Genomic DNA, 11,208 nt, shown 5'->3' on the forward strand with positions numbered 1-11,208 from the left:
AAGGGTTGGGGGAGAGAGAGAGAGGAAGAAACACCGAGACACACATCGCTGGCAGTCTCCCACACGTGCCCCAACTGGGCCAGGGATGAACCTGCAACCCAGGTACGTGCCCTTGACTTAAATCAAATGCTTTTACTAATTTTAAATTAGTGATAAATGGACATAAATTTAAGTTAAAAAATAAGTGCTAAAAATTTAGTTTTGCAAAACTATATAACATTGTTTCCCATGTGGCTATATAAGCTCATTCATACTAAACTTGCAATACTTGTTCAAAGCATATTTAATGGAACTGATTAAATTGTTAATCAAAAGCATATTGTGTCCAGAGATCAATTTAGCAAATGTTTTCATTTATTTGTTTTTATATTTTGTCTTGTCCCACAAAGGATGTGAACCAGCTTAAAAATAGAAAAATATAATTAGATAAAAATCAGAATCAACAAAAACAAGGTAGAACAGAAGCTCAAGATCAAAGGGAAAGTTAGAATATCAATATTAAGGTCACAGGTTTTTAAAGGGTTATTAAAACTGAGTTGCAAATTTGACTCAGTGTTTCCTCATTGTCAAATGAGAAAGGGAAATGATTCTAGTTCTGCATGATGAAAAATAGACATACTAATTGTTCAGTGAAAATAAAGCTTTTCTTTGGCATTTAGAACTGAATGGAATTCCATGCATTGGTCTTCAAACAGGAGCTGTAGAAGGGACCATGATTTAATAACCTCATCTCCTAACATAACAGTAGGTTTCTTGTAACTGTCTTTATTAATAGAATCCCTGTGTGAACACAAGGGGTGGGGGCGGGCTGCAAAGGATGCAAAACAAGGTAACCAAAGCATGTCGTTTCTGAAGATCAGGCTAGACTCCTGGTCTAATACCCAGAATTGTAGGGGGAATGGTGGATGTCACGGCCTTTGTTCAGCCAACCCTCTAGAAACATTATTTCTCTCAATTAAGCTTCTGATCAAATTTATGAGCAGACAACTCATATTCTCTGATATGTGCAGAAACAAAGGCATTCTACACCACTGTTGAGGGGAGATCAATGCACAACAATTACTCTTTAATCATCAGTTCCCCACATTTGAAATTCAAGATTATACAAATTTTCTATACTTCTTCTGCAACCATAACAATTTTGGTTCCAACATGTGTGAATTGAGTGAATCCTACTGGATGTAAACAACAAATATATGGGCTGGGGTGAAATGGACTGGAATAAAAAAAATTATGCCAGGATAAAAAGGACAGTAAATAACATTTAGCAAGGAAGAGATAGAGGTTTCTGCAATAAAAACTTAAGATACAGAAAAATAAGACAGAGTAAATCCAGGTCTTAGAATTGCATTCCAGTGGTGCATTTGGAGAGGAGTTCTGGGGGCTAACCAGACAGGTCGCGAGCCATGGAATCACAGAGGCATGGCACATTTACATGCAGGATACACACAGAAAAATGCCTCTTCCATTCTGAGATTAGGAACCGGCTCATACTTCATTTATCTCAAGGCCAAGTGCACCAGCAGTTTAAAGGTTCAACTTCTACTTGTCAAATGAACAAATAAGTATTTATTATCTACAACAAAGTAAAAAGAGTTTGCTAAAACCATATGGGAGGGCTCTTTTGAGAAGTTTAAAGTGTGCAAGGAAGAACAATGTAAATTAACTGCTCATTATCCTCGATTACAAATTTAAGATGTGTAAAATGTAATTGTCTGTATTTCTTGAGGGAAATTTTTGCTTTATTTCAAGGAATCATATTTTTCATAAGGGCCCTCCTACCTTAGGTTCCTCCAATCTTAGCAGCTTTTGCTTAAAAGTATTATTTCCTTCCCGTCTAGAAAGAATCCAAGTAGGCTAGAGAAGCAGTAAGAATAAACTACAGCCTACTGTTGTTTTGTGAAAATAAGTCTTTTGGGTAATATGTAGTGAGGATGGTGAAGAGGTATTAAAATGACAAAAAAAAAGGAGGCAAGGAGAAAGCAAGCAAATGACTGAACCACACCCATATAATTTTGTTAAACAAAGCGATTGAAAAGAGGTTAATACTGACTCAGAAAACTTAGATATCGAAAAATAAAAAGAACAGGAAATAGCATAGTGCAAAAAATAAATGAAATGTGATGCAGTTATCCTTGATTTCTTTCAAGAAAACATTAAATTTAAAGGCAGAAAGGCACTGACTCTTCCAAGCCCCTGATTTCACAACCACCCTGGTTGTCAAACTTATATTCTTATATACTGATATCTTTATATATGGAGGAAAACCCATATAGTTAAAAATATGTAACTGTAACATATATTTTGAATCATTTAAGAATCCTAGACAATTCTACATGCTTTATTTTTTACCTTTCCCTGTAACAAAATACATTATAATTAGATCAACCATAACAACTCAACTTTGAAGCGAGTTAATATGTCACTTATTAACCAAAACCACTATTACCTCTGGAGTAACTTCGAATTTTCTTTTAAACATGAACCGTACTTTTAAAAATCGTGTGTCAGAGTTTAACTGAAATAAGTGTGATTACCAGTGGGACTGGAAAACTTGCAAGCTGGGACATGAAATAAACTTATATTAAGAGTTGGGGAGAATTACCCATATGGTCTTAAACATGGCAAAATTCAAACGTAGATGCTAACCGAATTTGGCTATTCACACAAAGAAGTTTAAAAAATCCAGTTAAACTTCAACGGCCACAGGACAGACAAATACTAGTACATTTTGACACTAAACTGTCTTTAGATGAAGCTTGAAACAGTTCTTACAAATAACTAATAAGCGCACCGTAAGCATTAGAGGCAAGGGATTGCGGGACTGAACAAGGCTTAGTCCTCCTGGAGTTTACACTGGTTCGTCTTACAAAGCTCTAAACCTCCATACGTCCATGTCCAACTGGACCTTACAATGGCTCACTTTCCAAAACTGTAAACCTTATTGTTTAAAATAAAACAATAATAACCTGCTAGAACGCATCACCAGTTCCTCAGAAATACAAACCGTAACGCCTAGCTGGAAGCCAGGCTGCTCCCAAGGCTGCCTCTGCTGGCGACTCCGTGCAAGCGTCCCGACACCTGTAACAAACTTGCCACTTGACACACATCCCTTCACCCGAGCAGGGGGCTCCCGCACGGGGACCCCCAGCCTCGTGCATCCCCGGAATAAATCTGACTCCTAGAAGCACCGTGTCTAGCTAGCCCGCAAATGTGGGCTGTAAGGGGTGAGCCACCTGTTTTATATACCGGCCAGCCAGCTCTGAAATGCACAAAAACCCACGGCGACTTCTAGATGCCAAGAGCAACGCTTTCCACGTCTCCACGTTCGGCTGAAACAGAAAAACCGTATCTGCTCGTGCAGCCGAAAAAAACACGATGACATATGTTTCCCTGCGCTGCTGAAAATCCAACGGTCTTCCCCCCAAAATGAGCCGCGCGCCCAGGAGCCCTCCCCACCCCCGCCCGCGGCGCGCTGGGCCGAGGGTGGGCGGGGAAGGGGCGAGCTCCGCTCCGCCACCGCTCGGCCACCCGGGCTCCCGCGGAGGCTGTTGAGTGACCCAGGGGCTGCGCCCGGCTCATCAGCACCTCGGAGCGCCCCACCGACCCGGGCGGGAGGCAAGTTTGGCGGGTCCCGGGCCCGGCCCCCACCCCCACCTCCCCAGCAGCAGCATCAGCAGCGGAAGGCGGCGAGGACTCCTCGGTCCCGGAGAAGGGGAAGGGGATTGGGCGCACCTACCTACAGGGCGGGGGCGCCGGCACAGCGGGTCCGGGAGCAGGCGATCGGGCGCACGCATTTCTGGGAACCGTGGCCTCCGCTGCTCGGCGCGGGGGAGCGCATCCTCCTGGGTGGCGGGGAGGAGGGGTCGTGGGGGGGGACGTGCGCCGAGGAGGAGCTGGGCCGGGAGGGCGGAGCGCCGAGGCGCACGACCCCGGGGACCGGCGTCGGGAGCGGGTGGACGCGGCCGTGCCCGGGACAACGCGGGCCTCTTCCCGCGAGCGGCGGCGCCGGCCCACCCTGCAGCTGAGCCCGCGGTCAGGGCATCCGCCGCCACGGGCTCGCGGGCCTGGCCGGGGGCGGGGAGCCGCGGGCGGCACGACGCGGGAGACGCCCGCCTCTAGCTCCGCCCGGCCCGCGCCACGCTCGGCGCCCCTCCGCCGCGGCGGGGGCCCGGGAGCTCCGCGACCGAGCTCGGCGGCCCCGGCTGCAGCGGCGGCATCCTCCTCGCCCGGCGACCTCCGAGCTGGGAGCCTGGGTCACCCCGTCCCCGCGGCTGCGGCGGCCCCCGCTGCCCGCGCACGGCCCCGGCTCGGGCCCCGCGGCTCCGCCTCGCCGAGCTGCGCGCGCGGCCTCCGCGGGCCTCGGCCCCTGGTGACGCCTCTCGAGAGCGAGCTGGGCGCCGCCCCGTGGCCCGACGCTGAGCGGCAGAGCCCGGGAGGATCTTACCTCGCCCCGGGCTTCGTCCCCTCCAGCGGGGCTGCCGTGGCCGCCAGGCTTTGAGAGCTGAGCTGCAGTGAGAGGCCCCCCAAGCTCGAAAGCCTAGGGTTTCCTTCCAGCTCGGGAACCAGTCCGTTCAGCCTTCAGTCCTTTGCGGCGTTGCGTTTGGCAAAGGGGCCCACCATCTCCTCCCCCTCCTGCTCGCGTCCCCGGTGCAGCATCCCGGATGCAGCCCAGTTGCAATCATTACAGCGATTGGACCCTCCAGGCCAACTCTTGGCAGCGACCCGCGAGAGCTGGGAGAGAGCCCGGGCCGGGAAGGTTTGCATCAGCGGCTGGGCAGTACCTGGGGGCCTCGCATCCCCACTTGCTACTGCCTCTGTGGTCCCCTGACCAGCACTACAAGATGACTAGAAGGGTTTGGCCGCAGGGTTCACCCTTACTCGCAGAAAAAACCCTCAAAGCGCAGCCTGCGGCTGGTCTGATAATACTGGGGTGTCAGAGGCCACACAGGAGACACACCAGATAGTGGCCTCCTTGGGGTTGCTGACGCTGTTTGTGCAAAGCAATTAACAGTGGTGGCTTTGGAATTTCAGTTACAAATGGTCGTTGTACTATCTTGCAAACTGTGGAATAATTGCCCAATTCTGCACTCAGCTCGTACAACAGTGGACCTCACGTTTACATCTTCATAGTTTCTATATGAAAAATTAAGTGGGTTTTTCCCCCCTCTTTTTTCTTTAGGTAAAGTGTTATTTGCAAATTATTTTCAAGGGGGAAATTAAGCTCCTAAAATATAGAACTGATCTTTTTGGAATCAAAAGATCATGGTTTGAGATGTCCAGAGAAACTGGCCTGCTCTCACAGTTCTTTGATGAGTGCTTTTATAAAAGATTTTAAAATCTAAAATCACCTTGCAGGGCTGGTCATGGGACCACAGAGGGAACAGCACCCAAATGGGGATGGGAAGCTCACAGCTGCTGATGCAAATCTTCCCAGCCCTGGCTCTCTCCCTCTCCCGGCTCTGGCTATAGTCAGCCTGGAGGGCCCAATTGCTGTAATGAGTATAAGTTGGCAGCATCCGGGATCCTGTACGGGGACAAGAGCAGGAGGGGGAAGAGCTGATGGGCCCCTTTGTGAAATGCAAAGGCTGGGAAGGACAGAAGGCTGAATTTACTGTGGCCAGTGGTTTTGAATAAAAAAATAAAAAATTGTTAAAAGGCAAAAGAAAAGACATGTTCCATAGCAGTACAAATTGTGATAAAATCCCTAAGACTTTTTGAGGTGTGTTCCTTTAAGCAAAGTGGTGGTCCTGGGCTGAGCAGGGGAGGTACCTCACCCCTCTGGGTTCAGGAGACATGAGCCCATGGCTGGGTCACTTCCAGGGACTCCAGTTGATCTAGAGTCCCATTTATTTTTTTTTAAAGAGACCTATTATTAATTATGTCTTGCCCTCAAATCAGAATAACTGGGTTATAGGAATGTGTGTGTATATACTGAAGTCACTTAGTGAGAATTTGGCAGTTGTTTAACAATATTTATAAAGATGTCTTCCTTACAACATAGTTTCTGCAGGAAATGTTGATTGAGTTGCAATGCTAGACTTCATCCTTTCCCCACCAAAAGTTCCCTTTTGTTTTCCTCCCTATGGACCCAATGTTCAGTCAAGAAGCAAGTTAAGTAGTGATCTTTTTTATTAGCCAAAGATAGAATGGAGTGTCCACAGAGTTGGGCAAAAGTAGGTTTACAGTGGTTTGTATGGAAAAGACATACAAGTTATGATTATTACAATAGTTTTATTAACTCAAAAGAATGTCACAGTGCAACTTCTTTTGCCCACCCCTGTATTTTAGTAGAAGTAACCATCAGTTATAAAATGTTTGTCAGCCTTTCCAAAACATTGCATGTAAGTTAAGGATCCTCTTTACTATCTTCATGAACACCTCTAGGACTGCATGCTGTATCATATGTTTATTATGACACTAGAGGCCTGGTGCACAAAATTTGTGCACTGGAGGGAAGGGGGTGGTGATCCCTCAGCCCAGCCTGTGCCCTCTCGCAGTCCAGGACCCCTAAGCCGGCAGTCGAACATCTTTCTCGCAGTCTGGGACTCCTCGCTCCTTACACCAGCCTGCTCGGCTGTTGCTCCTTAGCACTGCCGTGGAGGCAGGAGAGGCTCCCACCACTGCTGCTGCGCTCACCAGCTGTGAGCCAGCTTCTGGCTGAGCGGTGCTCCCCCTGTGGGAGCACACTGACCACCAGGGGGCAGCTCCTGCATTGAATGTCTGCCCTCTGGTGGTCAATGTGTGTCATAGCGACCGGTTGTTCCGCAGGTTGTTCTGCAAGTCATTCCGCTGTTCAGTCAATTTGCATATTAGTCTTTTGTTATAAAGGATTTTATTACAGTGAAAGTGCCATTGAAATAAAGATTTCTGCTCCCTAGCTTAGATGGTAGGGGAATTCCCTCTTAAAGATTCTTCACTCATTCTATTTCATCAACTCAACACTTATTGGTTTGTCTACGCCTTGTCTTTATACAGAAATCAGAAGAAATAAAGCCATTTCATTTCCTTTTAAATCGGTGCTGTTCAATATGGTGCTTACTAGTCACATGTGGCTATTTAAATTTAAATTAAATTAAAAATGTTTTTTATGCCAGTAGCCATATTTCAAGTGCTGCAGAACCACACATGGCGCATGACTGTTTTTTTGGACAGAACAAAATAGAACATATTATTGCAGACAATTCTTCTGATAGAACTGTTCTAAATAGAGGTGAAATTTTAATTGGGAGATGAGATATAGTGCATAAAATAATTTGGGAAGTTTTAGTACACTACAGATCCAGCACATCATAGTTTTTAGTATAATGTAAATAGGTTCTTTGGTGAATGGGCCAAGGTTTGATGCTTCTCTTGGCTTGTTATAAAGTCCAAAGAAAAAGTAGAAATCTCCTTGTCACTAGAAAGGAGGAGCCTAACAGTGTATTGAGAAAGAAATACTGATGTACATAGAAATGGCCTGTCAGCACACAGAATTTATGGCAGATTGTTTGGATTAAACTCAATACATTTGCCCTCTTCTCTTATTTACAATAAATTTAAAATGTGTGTTCTTGGACAGTTTCTGCTGTCTTTTTTCTGCTAAGAATAGTTTGTTCAATAGCTTGAGAATTCATCCCATATTTTTTACATTTTCTGAAAAACTTATTCAAATAAGCTGGTGCTAAGACATTGGTGCTAAAGTATAATTTAAAATTCTGAAACGAATCCCTAAACTCAAAGTGACATTAGGAAGTGATTGTTTGGGTTGGGTGAAAGAAATTTATAGTGCAATAAACTGAAAAGGAAGTTTTTTGAAGGAAATAATTATAGATTCACAAAAAGTTGCAAAAAATATATAGAGAAGACCTGAGTTTTTTCTCCCACCCCCACTGCTCTAGTTGTCTCCCAATGGTAACATCTTGCATCACTACAGTACAATGTCAAAACCAGAAAACTGACATCTGTACAATCTTTAAAGCATAGCCAGATCTGACCAGTTTTGCATATACATTGTGTTTGTGTGCACGCATATTTTTTTATGCAATCTTCTCATCTGTATAGTTTTCTCCCACCACCACAATATGATGCAGCACTGTTCTGTCACTGCAAAGCACCCACAACCTAGCCCTTCACAGTCACATCCATCCTCCACCCAATGCATCTAATTCCTGTCAATCACCTATCTGTTCCCATCTCTATAATTTCAAAAAATGCTATATAAATGGATACATATATAGTATGTACCCTTTTAGCTTGGCTATTTTCTTCCACTCAGCATAATTCCCATGGAATGCATCCAAGTTGTTATGTATATTAATAGTTGTCCCTGTTTTGGATAAATATTCAATGGTGTGGATGTCCCACAGTTTATGCACCCACTGAAGGACATTTTGATTGTTTCCAGTTTGGGGATATTATGAATAAAGCTGCTATAAACATTCAAGTGCAGATTTTTGTGTGAACATAAGTTTTCATTTCTCTGGGATAAATGCCCAAGAGTAGGATTGCTGGGTCATATGGTCCCAGCATGTTAGTTTTATAAGAAACTGCCAAACTATTTTCCAGAGTGGCTGAACCATTTTACACTTCCATCAGCAAAGTATGTGTGATGAGTGATGAGTTTTTAATCTAGTAAATAAACTTATGGTATAGCCTTTTACTACACACATTTCTTTTACTACCCACTACGCTACTGTAATTGCTTGTTTATTGAACCCCACCAGACAAAACTTCAAGCCATGGATCCTATTTTGTTCATCTTGATGTCTTTGGTGCCTAACATAGTACCTAATACATATTAGTCAATAAATATTTATTCAGTGAATGAACAAATTAATGAACAGAAGAATAGCTGAGTCAGCTTGAAATCATATTGAAAATAAAATTGTCAATAAATTATAACTAAAATTAAATTGGATGTCATGGTTTTTCCTCCAGTATATAATGACATTTTCAAATCAGGTATTGGCACTCTATAATGTGAGTCACTTGTGGGCAAATAAATAAAAACTAATTGCTAAATTATGTCAGGTCAAGGTTATTCATTGTACTGCTTTGATAATAGCAAAAGATTGGAAATAATCTAAATGACCAATGATAAGAAACTACTTTAATAAAATATTTATACAATGAAATACCACACAGTTATAAAAAATAATGAGAAAACTATGAAAAGAATGGACATGCTTCAAAAGATAGTAATAAAAGGTTACAGAAGACCATGTAGAGCAGTGATGGCGAACCTTTTGAGCTCGGTGTGTCAGCATTTTGAAAAACCCTAACTTAACTCTGGTGCCATGTCACATATAGAAATTTTTTGGTATTTGCAACCATAGTAAAACAAAGATTTATATTTTTGATATTTATTTTATATATTTAAATGCCATTTAACAAAGAAAAATCAACCAAAAAAATGAGTTCACGTGTCACTTCTGACACGCGTGTCATAGGTTCACCATCACTGATGTAGAGTATATCATTCTTTGTGGGAAAATAAAGGACACTAAAAAATAAAAGGTATATGTATAAAGATGTTAATTTTCCTTAATTCAATCAGTAAAGTACAGGGTGTGCCTGGACCATCTTCTGCCACAAATTAAAGAAGTACTCAAAATTTATAGGGATGGGTCAAAAGAATACAGGAGTCAGCTTAAAGGGACTCCTGGCCAAATTGGGAATAATTTAAGTATTATGAGTAATGATAGCAATAGATTATAACACAATGAATTAAAAAACCCATAAAGCCCAGCTAGAGTGACTCAGTGGTTGAGCATTGACTCATGAATCAGGAGGTCAGGGCACATGCCGGATTGTGGGGCTCGATCCCCAGGGTGGGGCATGCAGGAGGCAGCTGTTCAATGATTCTCTCCCTTCACTTAGATACAGCGGTTCTCAACCTGTGGGTCGCGACCCCTTCGGGGGGGCGAACGACCCTCTCACAGGGGTTGCCTAAGACCATCGGAAAACACATATATAATTACATATTGTTTTTGTGATTAATCACTATGCTTTAATTATGTTCAATTTATAACAATGAAAATACATCCTGCATATCAGATATTTACATTATGATTCATAACAGTAGCAAAATTACAGTTATGAAGTAGCAACGAAAATAATTTTATGGTTGGGGGTCACCACAACATGAGGAACTGTATTAAAGGGTCGCGGCATTAGGAAGGTTGAGAACCACTGACTTAGAAGGACCCATGTGATGATCTGGGGCCCATCCAGATAATGCAGGATAGCCTCTGTCTCAGAATCCTTACTTTATTTTTTTTTTAATTAAATCTTTATTGTTCAGATTATTACATTTGTTCCTCTTCCCCCCCCCCCATAACTCCCCTCCTCCCAGTTCCCACCCCACCCTCCGCCCTCACTCCCCACCCACTGTCCTCATCCATAGGTGCACGATTTTTGTCCAGTCTCTTCCCGCATCTCCCACACCCCTTTCCCCCCCAAGAATAGTCAGTCCATTCCCTTTCTATGTCCCTGATTCTATTATAATCAACAGTTCATTCTGTTCATCAGATTATTTATTCACTTGATTCTTAGATTCACTTGTTGATAGATGCATATTTGTTGTTCATAATTTGTATCTTTACCTTTTTCTTCCTCTTCCTCTTCTTAAAGGATACCTTTCAGCATTTCATATAATACTGGTTTGGTGGTGATGAACTCCTTTAGCTTTTCCTTATCTGTGAAGCTCTTTATCTGACCTTCAATTCTGAATGATAGCTTTGCTGGATAAAGTAATCTTGGTTGTAGGTTCTTAGTATTCATCACTTTGAATATTTCTTGCCACTCCCTTCTGGCCTGCAAAGTTTCTGTTGAGAAATCAGCTGACAGTCGTATGGGTATTCCCTTGTAGGTAACTGAGTTTCTTTCTCTTGCTGTTTTTAAGATTCTCTCTTTATCTTTTGCTCTTGGCATTTTAATTATGATGTGTCTTGGTGTGGTCCTCTTTGGATTCCTTTTGTTTGGGGTTCTCCGCACTTCTTGGACCTGTAAGTCCATTTCTTTCACCAGGTGGGGGAAGTTTTCTGTCATGATTTCTTCAAATAGGTTTTCAATATCTTGCTCTCTCTCATCTTCTGGCACCCCTATAATTCTGATGTTGGTACGCTTGAAGCTGTCCCAGAGGCTCCTTACACTGTCCTCGCATTTTTGGATTCTTTTTTCATTTTGCTTTTCCGGTTGGGTGTTTTTTGCTTCCTCGCATTTCAA

At 43.4% G+C, this 11,208-nt stretch overlaps 1 protein-coding gene across 3 annotated transcripts in view; it reads right to left on the reverse strand.

The window, feature by feature from the left end:
• The window catches only part of NCOA7 (nuclear receptor coactivator 7), a 116,648-nt gene extending 111,648 nt beyond the window's left edge, over nucleotides 1–5,000 (reverse strand). For 2 of the 3 annotated variants that reach the window (XM_081094225.1, XM_081094223.1), the window contains exon 1: nucleotides 3,740–4,312. The gene's annotated coding sequence lies outside the window, so the exon portion shown is untranslated. Of the gene's footprint in view, nucleotides 1–3,739; nucleotides 4,313–4,447 lie in introns of those variants that run through there. The other variant, XM_081094224.1, reaches the window with a different exon arrangement.
• Nucleotides 5,001–11,208: the final 6,208 nt, after the last annotated feature.

The sequence above is a fragment of the Myotis nattereri genome, assembly GCF_964212035.1.
Source record: "Myotis nattereri genome assembly, chromosome: 6".
NCBI lineage: Eukaryota > Metazoa > Chordata > Mammalia > Chiroptera > Vespertilionidae > Myotis > Myotis nattereri.